At 47.2% G+C, this 27,375-nt stretch overlaps 1 protein-coding gene across 2 annotated transcripts in view; it reads left to right on the forward strand.

The window, feature by feature from the left end:
- Positions 1 to 641: 641 nt before the first annotated feature.
- Positions 642 to 27,375, forward strand: part of SLC39A10 (solute carrier family 39 member 10) — an 82,003-nt gene continuing 55,269 nt past the window's right edge. The window contains exons 1-2 of one of the 2 annotated variants that reach the window (XM_088451042.1): positions 642 to 845; positions 16,788 to 16,882. The gene's annotated coding sequence lies outside the window, so the exon portion shown is untranslated. Of the gene's footprint in view, positions 846 to 2,247; positions 2,451 to 16,787; positions 16,883 to 27,375 lie in introns of those variants that run through there. The other variant, XM_088451043.1, reaches the window with a different exon arrangement.

Here is a 27,375-nt window from a genome sequence, read left to right on the forward strand (position 1 = left end):
CTGCACAGGATGAGAAACGATTACAATGTTGTAATCATAGTTGTTCCACTCTCGTGTAGTGGATACACACCTCACTGGGCCCAGAGCCGTAACTAGACTTTTTGGTGCCCTGTGCCAGAGAGAGCATTGCCCCCCCCACATTTTTTAAATATGGATATAAGATAGTGCACCTGAAAAAGGGCCATGGCTTCATGGGAAAGTGAAAAGATAGGGACAGGAGACAGGAGATGCTGGGGATAAAAGAGCAAGCTACAAGTGAGAGCAATAATAAACAAGAAAATTGACATGCCCAAACAGCGCCCCCTGCAGGTCGCACTACCCTAGTTATGGCCCTGGCTGGACCAACTGCGTTTTTGGTGGCTGAACAAACGAAAATGACTTAACCTAAGCACAGGCGTTACATAACTTAAGGCTGATGACTGAAGAATGTAATGTGTGCGCAAGAAACCAGAAGTAGACATATCGGAAACCCCGGATGTTTACTTTCCTCGTCTCATCCCGCCTAGTAGTTGCCTACTGCACCGCAACACTACTACTAGCCACTCAGACTCCGACCTGGGCGCTAACATTATAGTTACATTCAATCCTCGTGTTACATAGCTCCTCCTCCAGTCACATTGTGGGCACAGTTCCGGTGACGTAGCCACGTCCGTAACGTTAATCCCTTTCCTGTCGTGGAGTAATCACATTGTTGTGTAGGTAAAGTTTCATTAGTTGAATTTTTTTTTTCTAACCGAACAGCTGGGGCAGCCGGGAGTTGTAGTCCGCGGCGGGTGCTGGGAGAGGAGAGGTGCGCTCTAACCAATGGCCGGTACTTTGGACCTCGCAGAGCTACGGTTATTAAGGTCAGTAGATTCCCGGCGCAGTCGGAATTGTCCGCACCATGTGTCTCTGTACCGTGAACGGGACAGTTCTATGCGTTTTGCTGTACTTGCTTGTTGATATGATGAATGGGTGTACAGCTGCGGTCAGCCAACGTGGGTCACACATTGCACTGAGCAACTACGGTGAAGGTGTCAGTAAAGGATCCTCCAAGTTATTGTCCTCTACTACCCCACTGATACCTACCTGTGCTTCCACCCCCCACCACCCTGACACCTACCTCTGCTGCCCCCCCACCCTGACACCTGCCTCCTCCCCCCCCACCCTGACACCTACCTCTGCTGCCTCCTCCCCCCCCCCACCCTGACACCTACCTCTGCTGCCTCCTCCCCCCCCCCACCCTGACACCTACCTCTGCTGCCTCCTCCCCCCCCACCCTGACACCTACCTCTGCTGCCTCCTCCCCCCCCCACCCTGACACCTACCTCTGCTGCCCCCACCCTGACACCTACCTCTGCTGCCTCCCACCCTGACACCTACCTCTGCTGCCTCCCACCCTGACACCTACCTCTGCTGCCTCCCACCCTGACACCTACCTCTGCTGCCTCCCACCCTGACACCTACCTCTGCTGCCTCCCACCCTGACACCTACCTCTGCTGCCTCCCACCCTGACACCTACCTCTGCTGCCTCCCACCCTGACACCTACCTCTGCTGCCTCCCACCCTGACACCTACCTCTGCTGCCTCCCACCCTGACACCTACCTCTGCTGCCTCCCACCCTGACACCTACCTCTGCTGCCTCCCACCCTGACACCTACCTCTGCTGCCTCCCCCCCCCCACCCTGACACCTACCTCTGCTGCCTCCCCCCCCCACCCTGACACCTACCTCTGCTGCCTCCCCCCCCCACCCTGACACCTACCTCTGCTGCCTCCCCCCCCACCCTGACTCCTACCTCTGCTGCCTCCCCCCCCACCCTGACACCTACCTCTGCTGCCTCCCCCCCCACCCTGACTCCTACCTCTGCTGCCTCCCCCCCCACCCTGACACCTACCTCTGCTGCCTCCCCCCCCACCCTGACACCTACCTCTGCTGCCTCCCCCCCCACCCTGACACCTACCTCTGCTGCCTCCCCCCCACCCTGACACCTACCTCTGCTGCCTCCCCCCCCACCCTGACACCTACCTCTGCTGCCTCCCCCCCACCCTGACACCTACCTCTGCTGCTCCCCCCCTCCCTGACGCCTACTGCTGCTGCCCCACTACCCTGACACCTACTGCTGGTTCCCCCCCACCCTGACACCTGCCTCTGTGGCCCCCCTCCCCACCCTTCCTTTCTTCCCTGATACCTACATTTTAGCTGACGGTACTTGTGTACTTTACGGACTCATTGCAGAGAGAACCCAAGTGTCCTCCACTCATTATTATTATCAATCATGGTAATGTCTTAATCCCCTTCACGGAGAGGACCTTGACATCAGCAGCCAGTGTCCAGCGTCATTCCCTACCATCCAAGTGGGCATAGAGTCGGACTATAACCTTGTGGCGAGCCACCGATCCCGAATCTGACTTCTGATCCCTGCTTGCAAGTCTCATACAACCCTGGCTGATCAGTGTTTGGGTCACTTGTGAGCTTTGTTTTACTCACAGTTCAGGGGGCAATTGTTTTTTGAGAATTTAGCTCCTGGGCTAAGTGTTCTGGAGCTAGTCAATTAATTCCTATGATGGCTGCTTTTTCGTGTGAGAATGCATGGGATTAGTCACATTAAGCATCTGCTTCCGTGCTAAGTGTCCAACCTGCTGCGGTTACGGTGTGTGGCAAGAATTTTAAACCAGTCCCGAAGCAGAATTCCACAAAGTGCAGTCTTGGGGCTGGTCGTGCAAATCTTTTGAAGATGGGAGTTAAATAACCACAAACAACTGAATTGCCCACTTATACCACTTTCAGACAGAAAATGGCAAAAAACAGCTTTTACCCGGTAATTTGCTAAACAACCCAGTTTTTTTCTGTGTGAAAGGGTCAACCAATGACTTAATTCCCAGGTCTACGACCCTGCAAAAAACCAGGGTCGGAGACCCGGGTATTTAGTCCCGGGATGACCCTTTCACACAGGGGAAAAAACCTGTGTTGTTTAGCAAATTACCGGGTAAAAGTGAATTACCCAGGATTTTCATTTTCAGTGTGCGTACTATGACGCTGCCTGTTAATTATGCACGTCCCAGAAACGGCGTGGAAACACTCTGGCACGCCCGCGTCCGCAATTCCACTCCCCCGTTACTACTGCCCTGCCCCTTTTACCACCCACAAACGGCCTCTCCTGTCACTCATTCCACTGGGCTGTCTTTGCAGGGCCAGCAAGCAAAATCCAAAATCGCTCGTACTAGTTTGCGCACGCGCACTGCGAACTACACGCTTGCGCACATTAGCGAACATAATCTGGAACAAACGGCTGCTTGCTAGCGAGCAGGTCTGAATCAAGTCCTTTGTGTAGAATTTTGAACTATGCTTAAATACAGACTTAACAGGTTTTTAGTTATTGATCTAGTTCTATTTATCTAATATTGGAAAATGTAAGCTTTTATTTTGGTTTAAATTTTCTATATGGTAGACTAAAATTACAGAGTGGCTGAAATGCATGTAGATGTCAATAGTTGGAGGACAAAAATGCAATATTATTTTTTATCCCTGGTTCCGATTGTCGCCTGGCCAATATTATACCTGTATGGATAGTAAAAAAAAAAGTTAATGTAACAGTGTTATTAGTGAGGAAGTTCAGTCTTTCCATAAAAGCTATGTTTAGCTATAGCCATTCACACTAATGGGGGCCCTGAAGGATGATTGTCAGATCCTATCTTTCCCATTTGGCCTCTAATATATGGGTCCTCATTAAACACAGATCCGGCTCGTAGGCACATCCAGCCCCTATACACTACCTACTATATAAAATAATTACACAAACTCCTTCATTATTAAAAACTAGAAACATACACAGATATGACAAACAAGCATTTACTTCAAGGCCAGTGTGAGGCACACTAAAAAAATAAAGTCGCTATTATAAAATACTAGCTGAAGTACCCAGCGTTGCCCGGGTTTAAATCTTCAAGTTAAGTTCTCCTTTAGGCATCCCAGACCAATTGTCACCCCCTGTGAAGTTTTCATCCAAATCCATCCAGTGGAAGACCCAGAACAGGTTCCCCAGGTTAAAGTTCTGCCCAGCGTACAACAATGGGTTGTCCGAGTGGGACCTTAACTCCCCTAAAACCTGGCCAGGATCCAACTGGACCACCTCGCATTGGTTTCGTCCGAATCGGTGCATGGGTGTCCAAATGCATATCCTAACAAACAGACCAATTAATTTTATATATACGATGTCTATCAAAGTTATTACTTGAGCTGGTGAATAAAAACATGACGACATTTGGGTTTTTAGTAGTATAAGAGGGGAATTCAATTGTTAGCGATGGGCGTCTATCTGAGCAATTAAATTGTTGCTCCAATCAGACACTCACTAGCCGTAGCAGTCACATGTTTCTCTTGCAGCCTCTGGAAGCGTGAGAAAAAATGTGTGAAAAGTCCTTAGTTTAGGCGTCCAAACCAGGACTTTAGACACCCAAAGCAGGATTTTAGCTTTATGCCGTTTGGGCATGTAAAATACTAATCACATCTGGCCGGAGCAACAATTGAATTGCTCCAATAGACGCCCTTTAGTTAGACGCCCAGTGCTAACAATTGGATTCCCCCTCCCCCCCCAAAAAAATGTCCATCATGTTTTCTCCAATGTGCAGCAAGTTGCAGTGTGGGGAGGGAGGTATTTTTCTAACAGTATAGTTTCAGGTTCTGCCATGTGTGGATTGGTGAATTCATACATGGCTAGGACAGTGGTGTTATGGTCTCAGCTTTTTGAGTTGTTTCAGACCCAAGTAAGGTACTGTGTGGTAGATGTAGGAGGGGTTTCAGCTGTCAGTAGTGGTGTAAGAGGTATTACTTTTCTGCAGTGGAATTTCACCTTGCCCGAGCTTTACCTCCCAACCATTGTCCTTATTTTGGCAGGACAGTTTCGATTTGAGGGTGCTACTCCATGGTCAGCATGTTCTTCTAGATTCATAGCAACTACGTGCTTCTGTGTGTACAGCAAATCAAGATTTTTGGGTGAGGGGAGTGAGGATGTCGGTGGCCTAGCACTATAGACATGCTAAGCATTTCATAGGGGGTAATTCAGTTAGCCCCGCTAATGTACTGGGTGTGAGAAAAGGGCGGTGCCTCAGGCCTTAACGCCCAGGGCTATTCATTTAGACCCCCTTTTCTCTTTTGGTAAATTAACTGTTAACGGGCGTTAACACAGATTCCGGTATAAGTTCCCAGACCTATGTGTTAACATGGTCGCAGCACCTGAAAACAGGCTATTTATCAGGGATTTAAATCCCCCATTAACTGTGGGCTGCCTTCGGGGCTAATTGAATAGTCCTGGGGGATCAGTTAGCATGCGGTAAATTACTGCGGCTAATAGAATTCCCTCCCTAGTGTTGGGAGGTATGTTGAACAGTGTATGTTATCTCTATTGAAATCGGAATTGGTATGAGTTACCACCGGACCCATGCCCGGCGGTTGGAATCCCGACAGCGGCATCCCGGCAGAGGAGGAATTCCCGATCGTCAACGGTAAGTATATACTAACCTATTTCTACACCCTAACCCTCCCCACCCAGTGCCTAACCCTAATCCACCTTCCCCGCCGCCTAACCCAAAGTCCCCCCGGGGGTGCCTAACGCTAACCCCCCCTTCCCCTAGCCTAAACCTAACCTCCTGGGGGAGATGCCTAACCCCAAGTCCCCCCCGGGAACCCTAAACTCCCCCCCCCCCACACGGCTATCTGCGTCCGGCGTCCCTTCGATCGGGATGCCTGGCGTCGGGCTCCCGGCATATGTCTAATGACAGGCGTCGGCTTATCGACGCCTGTCTTTATACCCTTGCCGGGATATGACAGCCGGGAAGCCGGCTGTCGGGATTAGGTCCGCCGGCTTCCCGACTGCATACCCTTCAATTCTGATGGTTTCCAGGACAAGTGATATTTAAATATATTTTATTACAGAACAGCACATGGTCCAGAAGATCCAAATATCCCATATGTGCTCCTCGTACTGTTGTTGGGTATAAAGGGACTTTAATATTTTATTATTTAGATATTTAATCATGTTACCGGAATATACAGTGCTTAATTTATTTTATAATCTTGCATTGTTGTGAGCGAAAAGTCCGTGTTGGACTTTTCTACTTCAGGGTCCATAGGGTATCCACAGGATACCTTGGGGTATAGGTGATGACGTCAGGCATCGGGCACCATAGAGTTAAGTTTCAGCCTCCCAGGATGCACTAGAGTCCCTTTCCTATACCCCGGCCCCGGGCCAAGGCATCTCAGTTTGGTTGGTGCCCGGCCGGAGTCGGATGCACCTGTTTAGAGGGGTGCTAAGGATAGCTCCTGAAGTTTTCTACAAGGCAGCTGTGGCTGCACATCTGGAGGTACAGCATGGACAGTCATTCTTGACGTCCATGCTGTCTTCCCTACACCCCCGCCGGTACTGATCCGGGGATGCTGGTAGGCATCTGGGTCACAGCTAGCGGTGACCCCAGATGTTTGGGACCATGGCCGGATTCAAGGGGGACAGCAGGTAAGCAGCGGGGTCCCGCGGTGGGTCCCCGCTGGAACATGGTCCAGAGTCCCGAGGCAGGGGGCTCCCTGGGGACTGGCTGCAGCGTGGAGCCAGGTTTCGGACCTGCGCTTCCACTACCCCCCTGGGACAGTGGACCGCCGCTGAGCTGTAGCGCTGCGGCGTCCCAGGGGTTAATTGCATGCCAGGGGAGCGCGCCTTCCCTGTACACAGCCGGCGCCTCCCCCGCTGCACACAACCCTCTCTGCACCTGCCGATTGGCCCTGTGGCAGCGCTCCTCCCCCAGGCCGGCCTCCTCTCTGCTCCTCAGTGGCCATCTTTATGGAAGCATGGTGAACGCTGCTGGAAGCTGCTGATCGGTGGCATCGTGGTCTGGGTCCCCCAGCATACCTCTCCTCCGTTGGAACAGGTCTGTGTATGCAGTGCTGAGTCCTACCAAGCCCTGTGTCTGCGTAGTTGAGGATCAGCGCTGATAGTGCAGGGATTGATTTCTTTTCATTGTATGTGACTGCTGCTGGCGTCTGCTGCCAGTACTTTCACTTTCTACTGTCAGCCTTTTCACTGTCCCTGATCTTCTTCTGCTAAAGCCCTTGCGGTGCGGTGATTGCAGGGCGGTTCTCTCACTATACAAATGTCAGTGAGAGAGGTCACATACTTGCCATCATGTCTGAAAGTGATTTTCCTCTCCAGCTTCTGTGTACTACATGTAAGGTACCTATAGCGGAGGGGGAGGGTAGCGCGGAGGGGCTATGTCGGCCGTGTTTTTTATTGACGCGGCCAATTACTGTCACGGATCCGGTACAGGAACTGCCCTGGGCTTGTTTCGCTAAAGCGCTTACAACCCTAGTGGGCCAGTTAGCTCCACAACCTACGTTCCCTCAAATGGGATTGTCCCAGCAGTCAGTGGTGTCGTCACCCTTGCAGGGGTTCCCGAGACAACTTATGGTACCCCACAGTCTCCCTATTTCCCCTCCTCAGGTTTCTCAGGAGCCTGCGTGGGTTAATAAGTTCTGTGCAGCATTTGTCAGACGTGTTACAAGGGGAGTCCGTGTTACGGCCTCACAAGCGGCCGGTGGCGTCTCTGTCTACTCCTTATGAGGATGACGAGGGGACGACCGATGATGGGGAGATTCTGGGTCTGTCGGAACAAGAACCTCTCCGTACTAAAGAGTCGGACGCTAAGTCTAAGGTTTATATACCTGGCCTTATTCGTGCAGTCCGCACAGCTTTAGTTATTGAGGATGATGAACCTCCCGTCTCAAAATCCAAATATGCCTTTTTCAAAGATGTTAAGGGTGACGCCACAGTGTTTCCTCTTTCGGGTCAATTGGTGGACCACTTAGAGGAAGCATGGAAACATCCTGGCAGACGGTATCAGCCTCAAAAACGTTTAGCAGTGGCGTATCCGTTTGCGGACAATTATTTTGCTAAGTGGGAATCCCCGCCACAGGTAGATTCTCATGTGACACGCCAAGTCCGAAGTGCCACGTTACCCATGCCCTCCATGTCCTCCTTAAAGGATGCCACGGACCGTAAGGTGGAAATCTGCCTGAAGTCCGTTTATTCCCTCGCAGGGGGGGCAGCCAGGCCAGCTATGGCCATTTGTTGAGTAGCCAGAGCTATGGAGCACTGGGCTGATAGTTTGGAGGCGTCTTTCAATTCCGACTGCTCGGCTGAACAGACCGAGTTGATAGGCTATCTCCGGGATTCGGCCACTTACATTAACGAAGCGGCTTTAGATATCAGTACCCTGACTTCCCGGGTTTCTTCGGCAGCTGTGGCGGCTCGTCGCACCTTATGGTTGCGATCTTGGAAGGCGGACGCTGATTCCAAAAAGGGTTTGGAAGCTTTGCCTTTTAATGGAGAAGTCCTATTTGGTCCGGATGAAATCGGCATGTCTCCCGTCTGCTGCAGCTCCTTCCAGTTCAGGTACGTCATCCTTTCGGCCTTACAGGGCCTATGGTAGGCCTAAAGCACAGTCCTTGCCCCGTCAGGCTGGCCCCCAAAAATCGGCCAAGCCCCGGAAGCAGGCCTGGCGTACCAGACATCCGGCCCCTAAGTCCGATGACAAACCTGCGGCCTGACGGTCCGGGCCTCCCTTTGGGGGATCCCAGAGTGGGAGGCCACCTGCTGCAGTTCGCCCAGTGTTGGTCGGTGACCACGACAGACACTTGGGTTCTCGAGGTGGTTTCTCACGGGTATGCCCTCTCCTTCCAGCACAGGCCCCCATCCCGATTCTTCACCACGGGTCTTCCATTAGACCGGAACAAAGCCATGGAACTGCGGAAGGTTTTGCACACTATGCTCCAGGCTGGAGTTATAGTGCCTGTTCCATTCTCCCAGAGGGGCCAGGATTTCTATTCCAATCTGTTTTTGGTGCGGAAACCATCCGATCCTCAACCTCAAGGCACTCAACAAGCCCTTGCGGGTGCCGAGGTTTCGGATGGAGACCCTACGGTCCATCATCCTGGCGCTGGAACCTGGGGATTACATGGTGTCGTTGGACATACAGGACGCTTACCTGCATGTCCCTATTCTTTTACGCCATCAACAGTTCCTCAGGTTTGCAATCCGCAACAATCATTTCCAGTTCCAGGCGTTACCTTTTGGGCTGGCGACAGCACCACGTGTGTTCACCAAAGTTATGGCGGTCATGGCGGCTTCCCTGCGGCTGCAAGGAGTCCGCATGTTGCCGTACCTGGACGACCTTCTGTTGGTAGGATCTCCAGAGCTCCTTCTACGCCACTTGGACCTCACGATTGCGGTACTCCAACGGCACGGCTGGTTAATAAAGTGGCAGAAGTCCACCCTGATCCCGTCTCAGAGAATTCTGCACCTCGGAGCCTTATTGGACTACGGACAGCAAAGGATCTTTGTGACGAGGGAAAAGATCTCTGCCTTACAGTTGAGGGTGCGCAGTTGTCTGCAGAGTCGCCGGGTGTCTCTGCATTCGTCGATGAGATTACTGGGCTCCATGGTGTCCGTATTCGACATGGTGGAATATGCCCAGTTTCACTCCAGACCTCTGCAGCAAGTGAACCTGTCCAAATGGAATGGACTGCCTCAGAGTCTCAAGTCCAGACGATGGTGCTCACTCCGGAAGTTCGCCTGTCCCTTGCCTGGTGGTTGCAGACGACCCATCTCAACAAGGGTCGTTCGTTTTGGGTGGCAAACTGGGTCCTATTGACGACGGACGCCAGTCTTCGGGGCTGGGGAGCGGTCTCGGGTCCACACTTGTTCCAGGGCAGATGGACTCAGGCAGAAAAGGAGCTTCCGATAAGCATCTTGGAACTCTGCGCCGTTTTCAATGCTCTCCAGCAGGCCCATCGGGTTCTCCACGGTCGTCCCGTGCAGGTCCAGTCGGACAACGCCACCACCGTGGCCTACATAAATCGGCAAGGAGGAACCCGAAGTCGGGCGGCACTCGTAGAGGTGTCCCGCATCCTGATCTGGGCGGAGCGCAATCTCCCGGCCATATCAGCGGTGTTCATCCCGGGAGTCCTCAACTGGGAGGCCAACTTTCTCAGTTGCCAGGAAGTTAATCCGGGGGAATGGTCTCTGCACCAGGACGTCTTTCAACTTCTGGTGGACAGGTGGGGTCTTCCAGAGATCGACCTCATGGCGTCACGGCACAACAACAAGTTGCCGGTGTACGGGTCTCGCACAAGAGACGAAAAGGCATCTCTGGTGGATGCTCTGTCCGTCCAGTGGACGTTCCGGTTTGCCTATCTCTTTCCTCAGTTTTCCCTTCTTCCACGGGTAATCCGGAAATTCAAACAGGAAGGAGGGACGCTCCTGTTGATAGCTCCCGCGTGGCCCAGACCGCACTGTTTCTCAGACCTTCAGGGTCTGTCCGTGGACATCCCTCTGCGGTTGCCGCTACGACCGGACCTACTGTCACAGGGTCCTTTTCTTCACCCAGACCTGACTCTGCTGTCTTTGACGGCGTGGCTGTTGAGACGGCCATGTTAAGGTCCAGGGGGTTTTCCAGCTCTGTAGTACGCACTATGCTGAGAGCTCGGAAACCGGCTTCTGCAAGAATATACCATCGTGTGTGGCATACGTTTTTCCAATGGTGTCGACCGAGAGGTTATGCACGTAGGGCGTTCCGTCTGTCTAGAGTGCTAGCCTTCCTACAGGCGGGACTAGACCATGGGCTTCGCCTTGCTTCTTTGAAAGTGCAGATATCTGCCCTGTCTGTCTGGTTCCATCGTAGGATTGCTACAATCCCTGATGTGCGCACCTTTATGCAAGGTGTTCTTCGAATTCAGCCGCCATTTGTTCTACCGGTGGCGCCTTGGGATTTAGCTGTGGTCCTGAGGGCTCTCCAGGGACCGCCGTTTGAACCACTGGGCTTAGTGGATCTTAAATGGCTGACAGCTAAAACAATTTTCCTTCTGGCCATCGCTTCGGCCAGACGTGTTTCTGATTTAGAGGCTCTCTCTTGTAGACCCCCCTTTCTTGATTTTTTCATGGGAACAGGGCGGTGCTGCGCACTTGTCCTGATTTTCTTCCAAAGTTATTTCCCGTTTTCATATCAACGAGGTAATAGTTGTGCCGGCTTTTAACTCACCTGACCTGTCTGTGGGTGAGTCCACTTTGGACGTTGTGCGGGCTTTACGGATTTATGTTGACGCATTTCTTCGTTTAGGAAGTCGGACGCCTTGTTTGTCCTCTATGGCTTCCGTAAGAAGGGTTGGCCTGCTTCAAAGCAAACTTTGGCAGCTTGGATCCGTATGGCCATTTCAGAAGCTTATCTTCATGAAGGCCTGCCGGTTCCATCCTCTGTGAGGGCTCATTCCACTAGGTCTGTGGGTCCTTCGTGGGCAGCTCGACGTGGTGCCTCTGCAGTCCAGATCTGCAAGGCTGCCACGTGGTCCTCGGTCCATACATTTGTGAGGTATTCTGCGTTTGACACCTTTGCCTCTCAGGATGCTTCCTTCGGGCGGCAGATTCTCCTTTCAGCACAGGAGCGTCCCCACCCTTGAAGGATACTGCTTTGGGACATCCCCAAGGTATCCTGTGGATACCCTATGGACCCTGAAGTAGAAAATATGAGATATGGTAAGAACTTACCCTTGTTATCTCTATTTCTACGAAGTCCATAGGGTTCCACAGGACTCCCGTCCCGTCGCACCTGTGCTGCAGATGGGCTTTACTCTGGTCACCGGTTTTTCCGTCTCCCTCTGGTGAGAATGTGATTCTTGTGTGTGTCCAGATCCTTTTTTTCTCTCTTCCTTATCCTTCTCCGGACTATGGCTTGGTACGTAACTGAGATTTTTAGGGGAAGGTTTTGTCAAGTAGACAAAACAAAAAAGAGAAAACCTCTTTTTGGGGGCACTCTTGTGTAATTGTTAGTTTTATTAAAAGAAAATATTTTATTAGATATGCATTAAAAAGATATAAACATAGACACATAAAAAACACACAAAACAAAAATACAAGGAAAGAGCATAAAGATAAAGGACTTTTCTGTATTATCTTTGTTACAAATAAACAAGAAATCTCTATCAATATTGATAGTGGGGAAATGTCCCCAGAATTAAGTCCTTAATAGTTGGGCGAAAGTTTTTATGTGTAGATAGCACCTCTTCTCCAAATGCAGGTGCTTAGTACAATATTAATAAAGGCACATATGTTAAGATAAATGTAATACGTATATCTTCAATTTTCGCAGGTAATCAGAGAGAGTGAGATTATGTATAGTCAGAAACGGACCTGTTAACAAATTAGATGATCTTAATAAGGTGGTGTTATAGTGTCATATATTATTCTGCCCATAAATGCGCAGCATATAAATCAACATATATTTATATAAAGAAGCAGTGGTCTCGACCATAAATTTTTCTCATGAGCAAATAATATATGTCCATTGATAATATCACAGGTGATTCCACAGATATCAGAAGAAAAAATGCACTGAAATCAAGAGCCTATGATGAACTCACACATAGCTCATTTTAGATAGTACCAGGTTTTCCATATTGTATTTTAAATACAAATCCTCTACAGGCTATAAGGAGCATAAGTAATCTTCAAAAGAATCTATCTATGATGACAGGTTTTATCCAAGCTCAGATGCTGCATAGAGATGGTGTAATATCACATGTGCATCTATAACAGTGCCATGTTTTCCAATATTTCTGTTTTTTGCAGATGGTCACCCTGTTTAAATAAAAATTGGTTTTCCTAGACAGCTGTTTAGCCACAATAATACAAAAAGATCTGCAAGGATAGCAGTACCAGGTTTTCTGATTTAAACACTAATAATAATTGTTATTACTTAGAATAAACACATAGTATACACATCTCTAATAATTCTTCAAGATATCATTACATATCATTCCAATAATTTATAAAGAAATAGCAGAGTTGGCACATCTCCTCCAGTGATTGTGAATATCTGGATATAATATTAGGTACTTTGATGAAAGATTGCCTGGCACCTAAATTCCAACTGCTTCTGCTTCTATCCCGTGTGGATGCTAATTCCAGAGAACGGGAGGTGAGAGAGCAGCTGGTAGGGCAGACAGAGGTAAAGTGCAGAGACGCTTCTGCTGTCGGGATTTGCTATCGTCCACCACCCTGTTGTTTGAAAAACATTGCAGGGCGGTGCGCATCCGGATGAGAGAGCGTTGAAGAGAGAGTGTACCTGTGTAGATGTGTTGGTATAATGGGTTGATCTCAGCAGCTGATTCCTGCAGTAACGGTGCCTGTTGCCGGGACTCGTGTGCGCACCACGAGTACCCGGAAGTGACGTAGGTATGACGCGCGTTTCGCCCCTGCTGGGCTTGATCACATACAGCCTCTTGTGCATATACTGGGACTAGGTTTTATTTACACATGCGGCCAATCACGTAACTGAGATGCATTGGCTCGGGGGCGGGGTACCCTAGTGCATCCTGGGAGGCTGAAAACTTAACTCTATGGTGCCTGATGCCTGACTTCATCACCTATACCCCAAGGTAGCCTGTGGAACCCTATGGACTTCGTAGAAATAGAGATAAATAGAGATAACAAGGGTAAGTTCTTACCATATCTCATATTTTCGCTCCACATCGGAGATTTTCCTGGGATAAAGTATCGGGCGCGCGAAGTGGGATCTGCGAAAAAAAACGAAATTTATCTGGAATAAATTGCAGGACCTCCCTAAAACTGTAAAAACATGGGGGATCACTATGGGTACCCCCGTTTTAGCCTGCAAATGAAAGTCGGGGATTTAAATAGCCGCAGCAGGTGTTTTTTTCCCGACATTGAAGAAGTGTTGCAGAAGAGCACTTAGGTTATTTTTTTCGGTTTTTTAAGTGGTCCCATCAAATTTGGGGTACATGAAAATGGGTACTTGCATATTTTTATGTCCCTAAAGTAATTTTTTTTAAATTCTGTAACTATGCACCTGCCGCTAATAATCTATTCTAGTAAACACCTGCCACATACTTGCAGAATAGCCCTGAACCTATTTCCCTATTGTTAAACACTTTTTTTTTTTTTTTTCACCCAAATTTTTAAATTAATTTTTTGGGGTGTCCCTATTTTTTTTTTTTACTTTTTTTGACAGTTATTTTTAAAATGTCATTCCCAGGGGTGCAGGCTATTTTTTTAAGCCTGCACCCCTAAACCCCAATTCTGCACTTTTTTTCGCCACCTATTCAGTGGTGAAAAGTTATCCCTGGTTTTTTTTTCAGACTTTTCAAACCTGCGAAAAGTCTTCGAAATTGAATACGGTGTAAAACCAAAACCTGCGAAAATGACATCATCGGTGCGAAAACATCGCAAAAACTGAGTTTTCGCTCCATATTGAATACACCTAAACATGTTTTACCATACTCTGCTCACCCTACATCCTTAAAAAGACCTCACTCACTACAGTATGTAGCCAGTGACTAAAAGGCTGTTGATATGGGCCAAAAACTCTAATATGACCTTAATTATTTTATTTGCAATGGTCATTAAAATCGGAATGGGTATGGGACGAACAAACGGTTCGATTCCCGTCAGCGGCAGCCCGACAGGAGCAGAGTTCGAAGCAGCGGAAGCCCGACAGCGCTGGAAATCCCGATCGTGGATAGGTAAGTATAGACTAACCTAACCCTCCTTAGGGGTGCCTAACCCTAACTTCCCCCCCAAGTGCCTAACCCTAACCCCCCCTTCCCCGCTGCCTAAACCTAAGTCCCCGGGGGGGTGCCTAACCCTCCCTCCCCCTAGCCTAACCCTCCCGGGGGGTGCCTAACCCTAACCCTCCCCCCCTCGCGGCTGTCCGCTCGCGGCGCCCGGCATCACTACGATCGTGATGCCGGTCTCCCGGCGTCGCGGAAATACGGGCGTCTACATCTAGACGCCCGGCATTTCACCCATGCCGGGATAAGACAGTCAGGAAGCCGGCTGCCGGTATTTAGGCAGTCGGCTTCCCGATTGCTTCCCTTAAAATCAAATGCTCACATATCTTTTTGCAAACTGCTTTATCGTTAATAGAGCTCATCAGTGTTTGTACGATATGTAATTTACATTGTAGTATATTTACCCAGAGGGTAGATGTGGTGAAACGGAGGGAGGGGAAGGTGGTATCGCATCATTTGGGCTCACCCCTTAATGCAATGCCACAAATCATGGCTGTTGACACCATTCACTGAGTTTGAATCATAAATGTCTTTATTCAATTATGTTCTCATACACTATGGCATTCTGTTTATTTTAAGGGGTTGTTTAGTTTGTCCAGGCTATACATACTACAGATGTGGCATCATACACCTATCGTTTTTGCACACTTTTTTTCTAAACTTTGCTACTTTTTCCTCCATTTTGCGTCTCAGGTCACACATATGGGGATTTCAATTAGTAACGATGTTCTGGCCCCCACAAGTAAGTGCCGCTGTATGTTGCATTTACGGGACCTCCTGACTTGCAGATTTCCGATGCTATTGCCGGCATTTAAACGCAGTTGCAACGGCAACTCACCCTCACCTATTGAATTCCTCCCCATAGTGTACTAAATTTAGTTTTGAATTGGTATAAAGTCTAGATTAAGCATAACGATGCACAGCGTGGGTCACACATATTGGAGCCATCATTTGCCTTTTTACCCTAAATTGGCTAATGTTTCCTCCATTGGGCTACTGTTTACTCCACGCCTCTTACATCTTAGTTCTCTTATAATGTACTAGGTACTTAGGATTAGTGTTTTGGGGCGGCTAAAGGTGCCTATCCACTACTAGACGATTAAAATGAGCGATTTAATGATATCGTTCGATAATCGTTTGAAAATCATTTGGAGATTGTTTAAAAAATTGGTCTTTTAGACATCTATCCTCGGGCAAACATGCTAGTCAACCTGACGATAACGTTCAGCATGTTTGCAGATGATTGATTGTGCCTACACTGAATGACTGCTCGTTCAGTGTAGGCTCATCACAGACTGACAAACGACTGCACGATTACAATGTCGTAATCGTGCAGTCTTTTGCCTGTCTTATTGTGGATAGGCACCTTAAGTCTCAAAGTTCTAGCATGTTTTGGCGTGTTGAATGGGGCTTTTTGTCAGGATTTGAGGATAGGTGTATGTGGCCATATCTGTACAATTTGATAATTACTGATGGCTCATTCCCCTATTGTTTGCCGCACAATGTCAAGTGTCAGCACATTGTTAAAAGTTAGTGGTGACTTTTTATTTTATAAAGTATGCATGCAGATGTGTCCTTCTGTATCTATTCTGAAAAGGCCAAACGGCACGACATGCCTGACATAACTGAGCCTCCAGGTTCTGTGAAACTGCTGTCGCAGAGTGCATTTTGCGTCTTTATTTGCCGACTAGGATGCACCAGGAGACTGTGATTACTAATTTGATATGCAACACTTGTATATCTGTGTGACTGAGTCTGGAAACAGAACCTGACATGGAAAAAAGCTGCAGTCGCTGCATCGTAGCACTTCGCATGCTGATTGAGAGACTCAGTCACACACAGGTATACAAGTGTTGCATATCAAATTAATCCGCACGATCTCGCATCACATTGCGACTTAGATGAATTTTCGGCAAAAGAAGACACACAAATATGCCCAGCGCCAGCAGAGTCTCACTGAACCTGGTGCGCCGAATGGGGCTGTTTGGGACGACTGCAGCAAAGATGTGCGAGGACACATCAGTATATATCAGCACTAAAATTGTAAAAAAAAAAAAAAAATTGTGTGCAAATCTTCTTGGAACTGTTTAAAATCTAATTTCTAATCGATATTGATACATTCTTTGACCACTAGTTTTATTTTAACCTTTTTTTTTTTTTTTCCCTCTATGTGTTTCAGTTTCATCAACTATATAGGTAACTGAGCACATGCTCTTGGTGGAGACAAACTGAATATGCCCTAACATCCATAGTAGACAGGGGAAGCGGATAAAGGTTGGTGCCCATGCAAACACTGCTAGTTTTTAGGACTTTGAATGATTAGTGTTTTTTTTTTTTTTTTGTAAATGAGTGTCTATTTAGATGCACTATGAGTAACACTCTACAAGCTTCCTATTGATTACTGTTTTACAAATTGAAAGTGTTTTTAAATACATCACTGTACGACTAGTATTGTATTAAGTGTCTGGTTTTGTATCAGAAGTAGTAACCCATAATATATCTTAAAATGCTGCAGTATCTATTGATATTAAAGTAAGAAAAGAAATCGGGGTGAAATTATAAGGACCCTGACAAATTTGTCCATAATCCGAGAGCCAACTCCAGCCCATAGGCTGCACTTATCGTGGATCTCTGCTCTCATCCTTCCGAGGTGCAAGCAGAAATCTGCATAAAGTAGTTCTAATTGCAGCACTTGGCACGGGAGAAGCTGCTTAACGTGTCCAATCCTGTGCATTCTTGTGCGAGAAAGGGGCTGTCATATTAATTGATTTTGTTCCTAGAAATTCCTGAACAACAATTGAATCACCCTCTATATATCTCGGTCGAGGATTCTGTGCTGTAAAATATATAGTGTGATCCCATGTGTCTAATATGAAGTGTTTAGCCTAACCCTACTTAACAACTATTAAAACAAGGCCTGTCCTGATGGCTAGCATTTTAGCAGACCCCTTTCTAGTGACTAATATATAAATCCGCCCCATTCTTAGTACAAAAAAAAAAGACCATCTTGGATGAGACTTACATGTTGATTACCCACCATATACCCTTTTGGCCGGGGCTGTGAGAGAAACTGCTTGGGTGATAAAATTCAGTAATTAGTAACAGGAAGTTGTGTCTTTTTTGAATCACGCGCCCTAGAGTATTAGCATTGTTTTCATGGCGCCCCTAAGCCAAAAGTTTCTTATTGAGAAGTTCAGAAAAAATAAATAAATTAAGTAAATTGTGCTTACTTGCCATCCTTAGGGTCAGTTATGTGGTAGTAGACTGGTTTGTCCTTCTGTTTGTCCCCATATTTACATTACATTGATGATAAATAATTTGATTTGGTGCTAGACCACCAACCTGAAGCACCCCTGCAAGTGTCCTGAGGCACCCTAGGGTGCCAGGGCACACAGTTTGGGAACCACTGGTCTAGTAGAAGGAAAATTAGCGGGTTACTTGCATTTGTCATCATGCAATTTGTTGAGCTAGTTTAGATTTAATTTCCTTAAATTTTTTGTCAGAAAAGTATTCATTTTATTTTTGCTAGCCAATATACAAATTTATAGGATGTAGACCTTTCTATAACAATAACTCCTTACTGGACCACGAAAAAACAATATTCAAATTTTCAGATATAATCCATTTAGATAAGGTACATTCTTTATTGAAAAGTAGTGGTTTTAATTGCATCTACACTAACAAGTAAAGTAGTATCTTCCAAACCGCTAAAGTCCCTCCCAGATATGACATCGCGGTGGCTAATTTATGCATTCCCCTGCAACGGCGTTGAAATGCACTGGCATGCCTGCATTTCGCCGACCAAATTATATATATATATATATATATATATATATATATATATATATATATATATATTGTAGTTCACCAATGCCCCTTCAACGGTACACAGTGTCTGATCATGTGATTACATAAGTTAATATAAAACACTGGTGAAATGGCCTAGTATAAATATATATGTGAATACCTTTTGAAATAATTTCTATGGCCATAGACTACTAAGTAACATAACAGAAAAGTTGTTGCCAAGGTGCTATTTATATTAGAGATGTTCAGGCTCGGCTCGGTTCGGTTCAGATTTTCCCGCCAAAAATCATGTCTCAGATAGAGGCAAAACTTCATCTTCCATGGTCTTGTCCATAAACCATGATGTTTGTCATGAAAGATGACGTTTTGTCTCTTTCTGAGACCTGATTTTTGGCGGGAAAAATCCAAACTTGACTGGAAGAACCAAACTGAGCCTGTACATCTCTAATCTATATACAGTTTTGAAGATTAGAGACACTTCACAACTCTAAGGGGACGATTAAATTGTTTTTTGGGCTCCCAATCGAGCAATTCAATTGTTGCTCTGTTTGGGTGTCCGTGCTGCGTGTGCGCGGCCAAAAGCACAGGGTTTAGCCACGTATAGCAGCTAACCCATTTCTAAAGTCCTGCTTTGAGCCCAAACAGCTGACTTATCGCACATTCTGCTAACCACCTCGGAAAGCTGCGAGCAGTAATGTGTATCTGCGGCATGGGCTCCCAAACCGAGCAACTATTGAATCATTCTATCGGGCGCCCATTGGTTTAGGTGCCCAATAAAACAATTGAATCGCCCCCCAAGATTTGAAGATTAAGATTCGGTGCTTATACACAGAAGTGTGAGAAGTCATGGGATAGGAGTATGCAAAGGTAATGGTAGGTAGCTTCACCGTACTGTGACGTCCTGGAAATGCCAAGGCCTGCATCAGTTGTAATCTGACATTTTATGTGTCCGTTTGAACACCAGCTAGGCTGCTCATAGTAAGGCTATGAGAATTATCATAGTTCGAACGGGGCATTATAGTGGGTGCCCAGCGGGTGTGACTTTATATTTCAGAGGTTGTGCAGACATTCAACATTCCTTGATCTATGGTGTCACGTGTGTTCCTGGAATACCTCAAGGAAGACATTACCACCCACTGTGGACATCGCAGTGGCCGACCATGGGTGCTTAATGATTGTGACCAGCTGCGTCTGGCCAGAATTCTCCATGGTAACAGACGAGTGATACTTTCTGAAATCACATCCACATTCAATGCATATCCAACTTGGTCCAGCTTGTTTCTGTGACCAAAATGTGGGCTCAACGAGCTCGCACCATTAAGGGGTGACAGCGAGTTATTAACAACATCTAACACAGAATGGCAATGATATATGTGTAATGTAAGGTTTTTATTATTTTAAATTGTATTTGTTTTAAATAAAACCAAATGTTAAGGAAGCAGACGGAAACCGATTGCTTGTCATTGGGTGTACTCTGGTTGAGGGTCCCATTGTAAAAACTGAAAGTGGATCCCTTCTTCATCTTCATCCCCTCAAAAAGGACATTAAAACAGGAAATCTGAAGGACAGTTTGAACCTGCATAATTGGAGTTTGGCGCTCCCCAAGCACCATTCAATAAAACCCTTCCAGTCCATACTGGCAAAGGACCGCACTTGGGGAAGCAGCCTTTACAAAAATAGAATTGCACTGTACACTTTTTTTTTTAATATTTACAGTTTAAGATAAATTGGTTGGTGTAGCGCAACATAGGTACTGTGTGTGTGTGTGTGTGTATATGCGTATATATATTTATTTAGGGGGGAGCGGGTTCGCGTTTCTGAAAACCGAACCCCCCCCCTCCCGATCTGAATCAGGCTTGACTTTTTTCCCGCCTGACTCGGATCTGAAATCGAGGCAAAACATCATCATCCCGCCTTCCGGGTCTCGCGGGTCTTGGATTCTATATAAGGTAACCGCATTGGCGCGATTTTCTCACTCGGCTGTGGACAGTGAAGAGGAAGGGTGGGAGTTAGGGCTGGCTGGGCTGTGTAGTGTAGTACTGTGCTGTGCTGCGCTGTGCTGCTGTTGTCCATAGGGGCTGTGTCCACTCCTCCAAAGTCCATAGGGGCTGGCTGGACTGTGTTGTGCAGTCAGTTGTCCATAGGGGCTGTGTCCACTCCAAAGTCCCGTGCAGTGTCCCAGTCCTAAAGGGGTGCTGTAGTGTTGTCCAGGGGGTGCTCTGTCCATCAGGGGTGCTCCCCCCAAGTGCAAAAAAATAAATATTTTTTCTGTGTTTGTGAATTGTGTGCGCAGTAGCCGCACGTGCATCAACAAAGTAGCGCCAAGCGTGCGCCTGTGTCATAAGTGAAGGGCCGGCTGGCTTGACCGGTAAAGGGTGCGGTAACCCCCAAAGTGCACTCCAAAGAAAATAAAAAATTATTTTCTGTGTTTGTGAATTGTGTGCACTGTACGTGCATCCTCAAAGCAGCAGCGCCAAGCGTGCCTCTGTCTGTTAAAGAGTGGTGTAACCCCGAAAGTGCGCTCCACAAAAAATAAAAAATTCTTCTTTTTTTTTTCTGTCTTTGTGAATTGTGTGCACTGTAGCTGCATGTGCATCAACAAAGGAGCAGCGCCAAGCGTGCTCCTGTGTCCCATAAGTAAAGAGCCGGCTGGCTAATTTCTTAAAGGGTGGTGTAACCCACAAAGTGCACTAGTCTCCAACAAAAATAAAAAATTATTTTCTGTGTTTGTGTGCTCCTTAGCCACACGTATATATCAATGTAACATAAATGGAGGACCAAACTTTCTCCGATTAAAAATAAAATAGGGAAAGATCAAGAACCACTTCCTCCTAGTGCTGAAGCTGCTGCCACTAGTCATGACATAGATGATAACATGCCATCAACGTCGTCTGCCAAGGCCGATGCCCAATGTCGTAGTAGAGGGCACATACAATCCCAAATGACAAAGTTCAGGAAAATGACCTTAAAAAAACTTTTAAATCATCTGAGGAGAAACGTAAACTTGCTAATATGCCATTTACGACACGGAGGAACGGCTAAGGTCTTTCCCTATGTTCATGACTAGTGGTTCAGCTTCACATGACTATGGAAGCCCTCCTCCTGCTAAAAAAATGAAACGAGTTAAGCTGGCAAAAGCACAGCGAAGAACTGTGCGTTCTAAGAAGATATCACAAATCCCCAAGGAGAGTCCAAGTGTGGTGGCGGTTGCGATGCCTGACCTTCCCAGCACTGGACGGTAAGAGGTGGCTCTTTCCACCATTTGCACACCCCCTGCAAGTGCTGAAAGGAGCACCCACAGTCCACTTGCTGATATGCTAATTGAAGATGTCACTGTTGAAGTACAACAGGGTGAGGATACTGGTGTAGCTGGCGCTGAGGAGGAAGTTGGTAAGGAGGATTCTGATGGTGATGTGGTTTGTTTAAATCAGGCTCCGGGGGAGACAGTTGTTGTACGTGGGATGAAAAATCCCATCACAGTCATGCCTGGGCAGAAGACCAAACATTCCACCTCTTTGGTCTGGCAATATTTCTATCCAAATCCGGACAACAACTGTCTTGCCATATGTACCATATGTAAAGGTGGAATAAGTAGGGGTAGGGACGTTAGCCACCTAGGAACATCCTCCCTTATACGGCACCTGCAGCGCGTTCATAAAAAGTTACTGTCAAGTTCAGAAACTTTTGGCTTAGACCGCAAGCAGTCCAGGGACACCTAAATCCCGTTGTCCTGTTGTATCCAAGCGCCTGCAAACCACACTGTCAACTCCCTCCTCATCAATTTCCTCCTTAGTCAGGATCGGAAGTAGTCCTGCAGGCCATGTCACTGGCATGACTGACTCTCCTATCCGGGAGTCCTCCGGAGGATCCTGCATTGCTACGCCTACTGCTGCCACTGCTGCTGTTGCTGTTGGGAGTCGTTCATCATCCCAGAGAGGAAGTAGGAACACCACTACTTTTACTAAACAATTGACCCTCCAACAGTCCTCAGCGAGGAGGATGAAGTACGACAGCAGTCATCCTGAAGCAAAACGTATAACTGAGGCCTTGACTGCTATGTTGGTGTTAGACGTGCGTCCGGTATACGCCATTAGTGCAGTGGGATTTAGACAATTGATTGGAGGTAGTGTCCCCGGTTCCAAATCCCATCTAGATTCCACTTCACTAGGCAGGAGATACTGAGACTGAGTGTCCTCAGTGTCCTGAAAAATGCGGTTGTACCCAATGTCCACTTAACCGTGGACAAGTGGAACAGGGCAGACTAAGGACTATATGAATGTGACAGCCCACTGGGTAGATGTATCACCTTACCCAGCAACAACAGCAGCGTCACCAGTAGCAGCATCTCAGAAACGGCAGCTCGTTCCAAGGCAGGCTACGCTGTGTATCACCGGTTTCAGTAAGAGGCACACCGCCGACAACCTCTTAGAGAAACTGAGGGAAATCATCGCCCAGTGGCTTACCACACTTAGACTCTCCTGGGGATTTGTGATATCTGACAACGCCACAAATGTTGTGCGGGCATTACATCTGGGCAAATTCCAGCACGTCCCATGTTTTGCTCACACAATAAACTTGGTGGTGCAGAATTTTCTGAAAAGCGACAGGGATGTGCAGGAGACGCTTTGGGTGGCCCGAAAAACTTCTGCCCACTTTCGCCATTCAGCGACTGCGTGCCGAAGACTGGAGTGCCAGCAAACACTCTTGAACCTGCCCCGCCATCACCTGAAGCAAGAGGTTGTGACGCGGTGGAACTCAACCCTCTATATGCTTCAGAGGATGGAGGAGCAGCAAAAGGCCATTCAAGCCTATACATCCACCTATGACATAGGCAAAGGAGGGGGTATGCACCTGACTCAAGCGCAGTGGAGAATGATTTCCGTGTTGTGCAAGGTTCTCCAGCCCTTCGAATTTGCCACACGTGAAGTCAGTTCAGACACTGCCAGCTTGAGTCAGGTCATTCCCCTCATCAGGGTTTTGCAGAAGCAGCTGGAGAAAGTGAAGGAGGAGCTAAGACGGAGCGATTGTGCTCGGCATGTGGGACTTGTGGATGAAGCCCTTCATTCGCTTTGCCAGGATTCCAGGGTGGTCAATCTGTTGAAATCAGACCACTACATTTTGGCCACCGTGCTCGATCCTAGGTTTAAAGCCTACGTGGTGTCTCTCTTTCCGGCCGACACAAGCCTGCAGAGGTGCAAAGACCTGCTGGTGAAAACACTGTCAGCTGAAGCGGAACGTGACACGTCAACCGCTCCTTCTTCATTTTCTCCCGCAACTGGGGCTGCCAGGAAAAAACTTAGGTATCCTAAGCAACCCGCTGGCGGTGATGCAGGGCAGGCAGGACCAAGTTTGGACATCTGGTCCGGACTGAAGGACCTGGCAACAATTTCTGACATGTCTACTGTCACTGCATATGATACTGTCACCATTGACAGAATGGTGGAGGATTACATCGGTGACAGCATCCAAGTAGGCATGTCAGACAGTCCATACCTGTACTGGCAGGAAAAAAAGGCAATTTGGAGGCCCCTGTACAAACTGGCTCTATTTTACCTGAGTTGCCCCCCCTCTAGTGTGTACTCCAAAAGAGTGTTTAGTGCAGCCGGGAACCTTGTCAGCGAAAGGCGTAGGAGGTTGCTTCCACAAAATGTGGAGAAGATGATGTTCAGAAAAATGATTTATCAACTCTTCCAGGGAGACCAGCCTCCAGAACGTACAGAGGGACCTGGGGTGGTGGATTCCAGCGGGGACGAATTAATACTCTGTGAGGATGAGGATGTACACAACACTGAAGAGGGTGAGGAATCGGTGGATGAGGAGGGTGAGGACGACATCTTGCCTCCGTAGAGCCAGTTTGTGCAGGGACAGATTAATTGCCAGCTTGTTTTGTAGGGGTCCAAACGAACCAATCATTTCAGCCACAGTCATGTGGCAGACCCTGGCGCTGAAATGATTGGTTTGTTAAAGTGTGCATGTCCTGTTTATACAACATAAGGGTGGGAGGTCCCAAGGACAATTCCATCTTGCACCTCTTTTTTTTTTTTCTCTTTGCATAATGTACTGTTTGGGGCCTAGTTTTTCAAACTGCCATCCTGTCTGCCACTGCAGTGTCACTCTTAGATGGGCCACGTGTTTGGGCCACCCACTCGTATCTCTTAGCATAGTCATCCAGCTACCTCGGTGCAACCTTTTGGACATAAAAACACTATTGTAAGGTGTTCAGAATAGACTGGAAATTGAGGTTAATAATAGCATAGGAGCAGAAAAACCCACAAATTCTGTGATTTTAGCTGTTTTTATGCTGTTTTTCAAAAAAATACAGATCACACGGAAGGGTGGTTTGGCAAAACCAATCCAGATCCAAAACACGAAGAAAGATCCAAAACACGAAAAGTGGCCAGTGCACACTATGAAATATATATATATATATATATATCAGTTGACCTTCCTACCTATATACCTGTCTATTACCCAGTTTTGTTCTATTAATGCTTACAATTGTAAAGTGCAACGGAATATGCTGTGCAATACTTTATATAAGAAACTGTTAATAAATAAATAAAGGCAGACACGTACCAGAAATAAAGGCAGACATGTACCTATAGTAATAAAAGTATTGCATATGTCTGGAATGGGCCCATAAGACCCAATTACTTTCTCATTAATTAACCTGTATATGTACTTCTATTTCTTAATAAAATGACTGATTTTACTGGAAACATGAGTCATATCCTGTATTAATATACAGTGCATCTGGAAAGTAGTCACAACGCTTAACTTTTTCCACATTTTGTTATGTTACAACCTTATTCCAAAAAAGAATAAATTCATGTTTGTCCTCAAAATTCTACACACCATACACTATAATGACAACGTGCCAAAAGTTATTTTGAGATTTTTGCAAATTTAATTAAAAAAAAAAAAAATAAGAAATCACATGTACATAAGTATTCACAACCTATGCTCAATACTTTGTTGATGCACCTTTGCCAGCAATTACAGCCTCCAGTCTTTTTGAATATGATGCCACAAGCTTGGCACAGCTATCTTTGGGCAGTTTTAGCCCATTCCTCTTTGCAGCACCTCTCAAGCTCCATCAGGTTGGATGGGAAGCTTCGTGCACAGCCATTTTCAGATCTCTCCAGAGATGTTCAATCAGATTCAAGTCTGGGCTCTGGCTGGGCCAGTCAAGGACATTCACAGAGTTTTCCTGAAGCCACTCCTTTGATATCTTGGCTGTGTGCTTAGGGTCGTTGTCCTGCTGAAGATGAACCGTCGCCCCAGTCTGAGGTCAAGAGCGCTCTGGAGCAGGTTTTCATCCAGGATGTCTCTGTACATTGCTGCATTCATCTTTCCCTCTATCCTGACTAGTCTTCCAGTTCCTGCCGCTGAAAAACTTCTCCACAGCATGATGCTGCCACCATCATGCTTCACTGTAGGGATGGTATTGGCCTGGTGATGAGCGGTGCCTGATTTCCTCCAAACATAATGCCTGGCATTCACGCCAAAGAGTTCAATCTTTGTCTCTCATGGTCTGAGAGTCCTTCAGGTGTATTTTGGCAAACTCCAGGCGGGCTGCCATGTGCTTTTTACTAAGGAGTGGCTTCCGTCTGGCCACTCTACCATTGTTACGGGTGCCGGGGATCAGACACCGAGAAATCCCTGGGAGAGAGGAACAGACAAGGTGGAAAGCAATGTGAATGATTGTCCCGGATAACTGGCTGAACGCCACATAACACACGGCTAACCGCCGGCAGAAACTGCTGCGTAACTGAGCGGCTTGAGGCCGATATTGTGGCTAGAAACTGATGATGTTGCAGAACAGCTGCCGGAGTAGCTGAGAAGCCGGGTATGCAGGCTGTGGGAGAATGGCTGCTGGAATAGCTAAGAAGCCAGGTATGCAGGCTGTGGGAGAATGGCTGCTGGAGTAGCTGAGAAGCCAGGTATGCAGTCCACAGTGGGAGAAAATAGCTGACCATGCAGCTGAGCCGAGCGCTGTGAAATAAACGCTATAGCCGGCGAGGCAGCAAAAGTTCAGTGTGTTTAAATAGAGGAAGTACTCATAAGGTGACATGGTAGGAACCCAGCCCAGGTCTCAGACGTCTGGATCTCCTGGGGGCAGGTCCAGTGGGAACAGGATCAGGAGCAGGAGAATCTTGAGCCATGTACAAGTCCCGGACTGGACTTGTAACAACCATACAGGCCTGATTGGTGGATTGCTGCAGAGATGGTTGTCCTTCTGGAAGGTTCTCCTCTCTCCACAGATGAATGCTGTAGCTCTGCCAGAGTGATCATCGGGTTCTTGGTCACCTCCCTGATTAGGGTCCTTCTCCCCCGATCGCTCAGTTTAGATGGCCGGGCCAACTCTAGGAAGAGTCCTGGTGGTTCCTAACTTCCTCCATTTACAGATGAGGGTGGCCACTCTGCTCATTGGGACCTTCAAAGCAGCAGATATTTTTCTGTACCCTTCCCCAGATTTGTGCCTCGAGACAATCCTGTCTCGGTGGTCTACAGACAATTCCTTGGACTTCATGCTTGATTTGTGCTCTGATATGCACTGTCAAGTGTGGGACCTTATATAGACCGGTGTATGTCTTTCAAAATCATGTCCAGTCAACTGAATTTACCACAGGTGGACTCCAATTTAGCTGTAGGAACATCTCAAGGAAGATCAGTGGAAACAGGATGCACCTTTTGAGCTTCATGGCAAAGGCTGTGAATACTTATGTACATGTGATTTTTTTTTTTTTTTCAATTAAATTTGCAAAATTCTCAAACTTTTTACATGTTGTCATTATTGGGTATGAATTTATTCCATTTTGGTATAAGGATGTAACATAACAAAATGTGGAAAAAGTAAAGCGTTGTGAATACTTTCTAGATACACTGTATATTAGTCTGTGCAAGATCCCTTGCACAGGTTCTCCAAATTTTTATATGGATTTCTGAGCTGCATATCT

Source organism: Taudactylus pleione, unplaced genomic scaffold (assembly GCF_031769625.1).
Source record: "Taudactylus pleione unplaced genomic scaffold, aTauple2 ptg000536l, whole genome shotgun sequence".
Classification (NCBI taxonomy): Eukaryota; Metazoa; Chordata; class Amphibia; order Anura; family Myobatrachidae; genus Taudactylus; species Taudactylus pleione.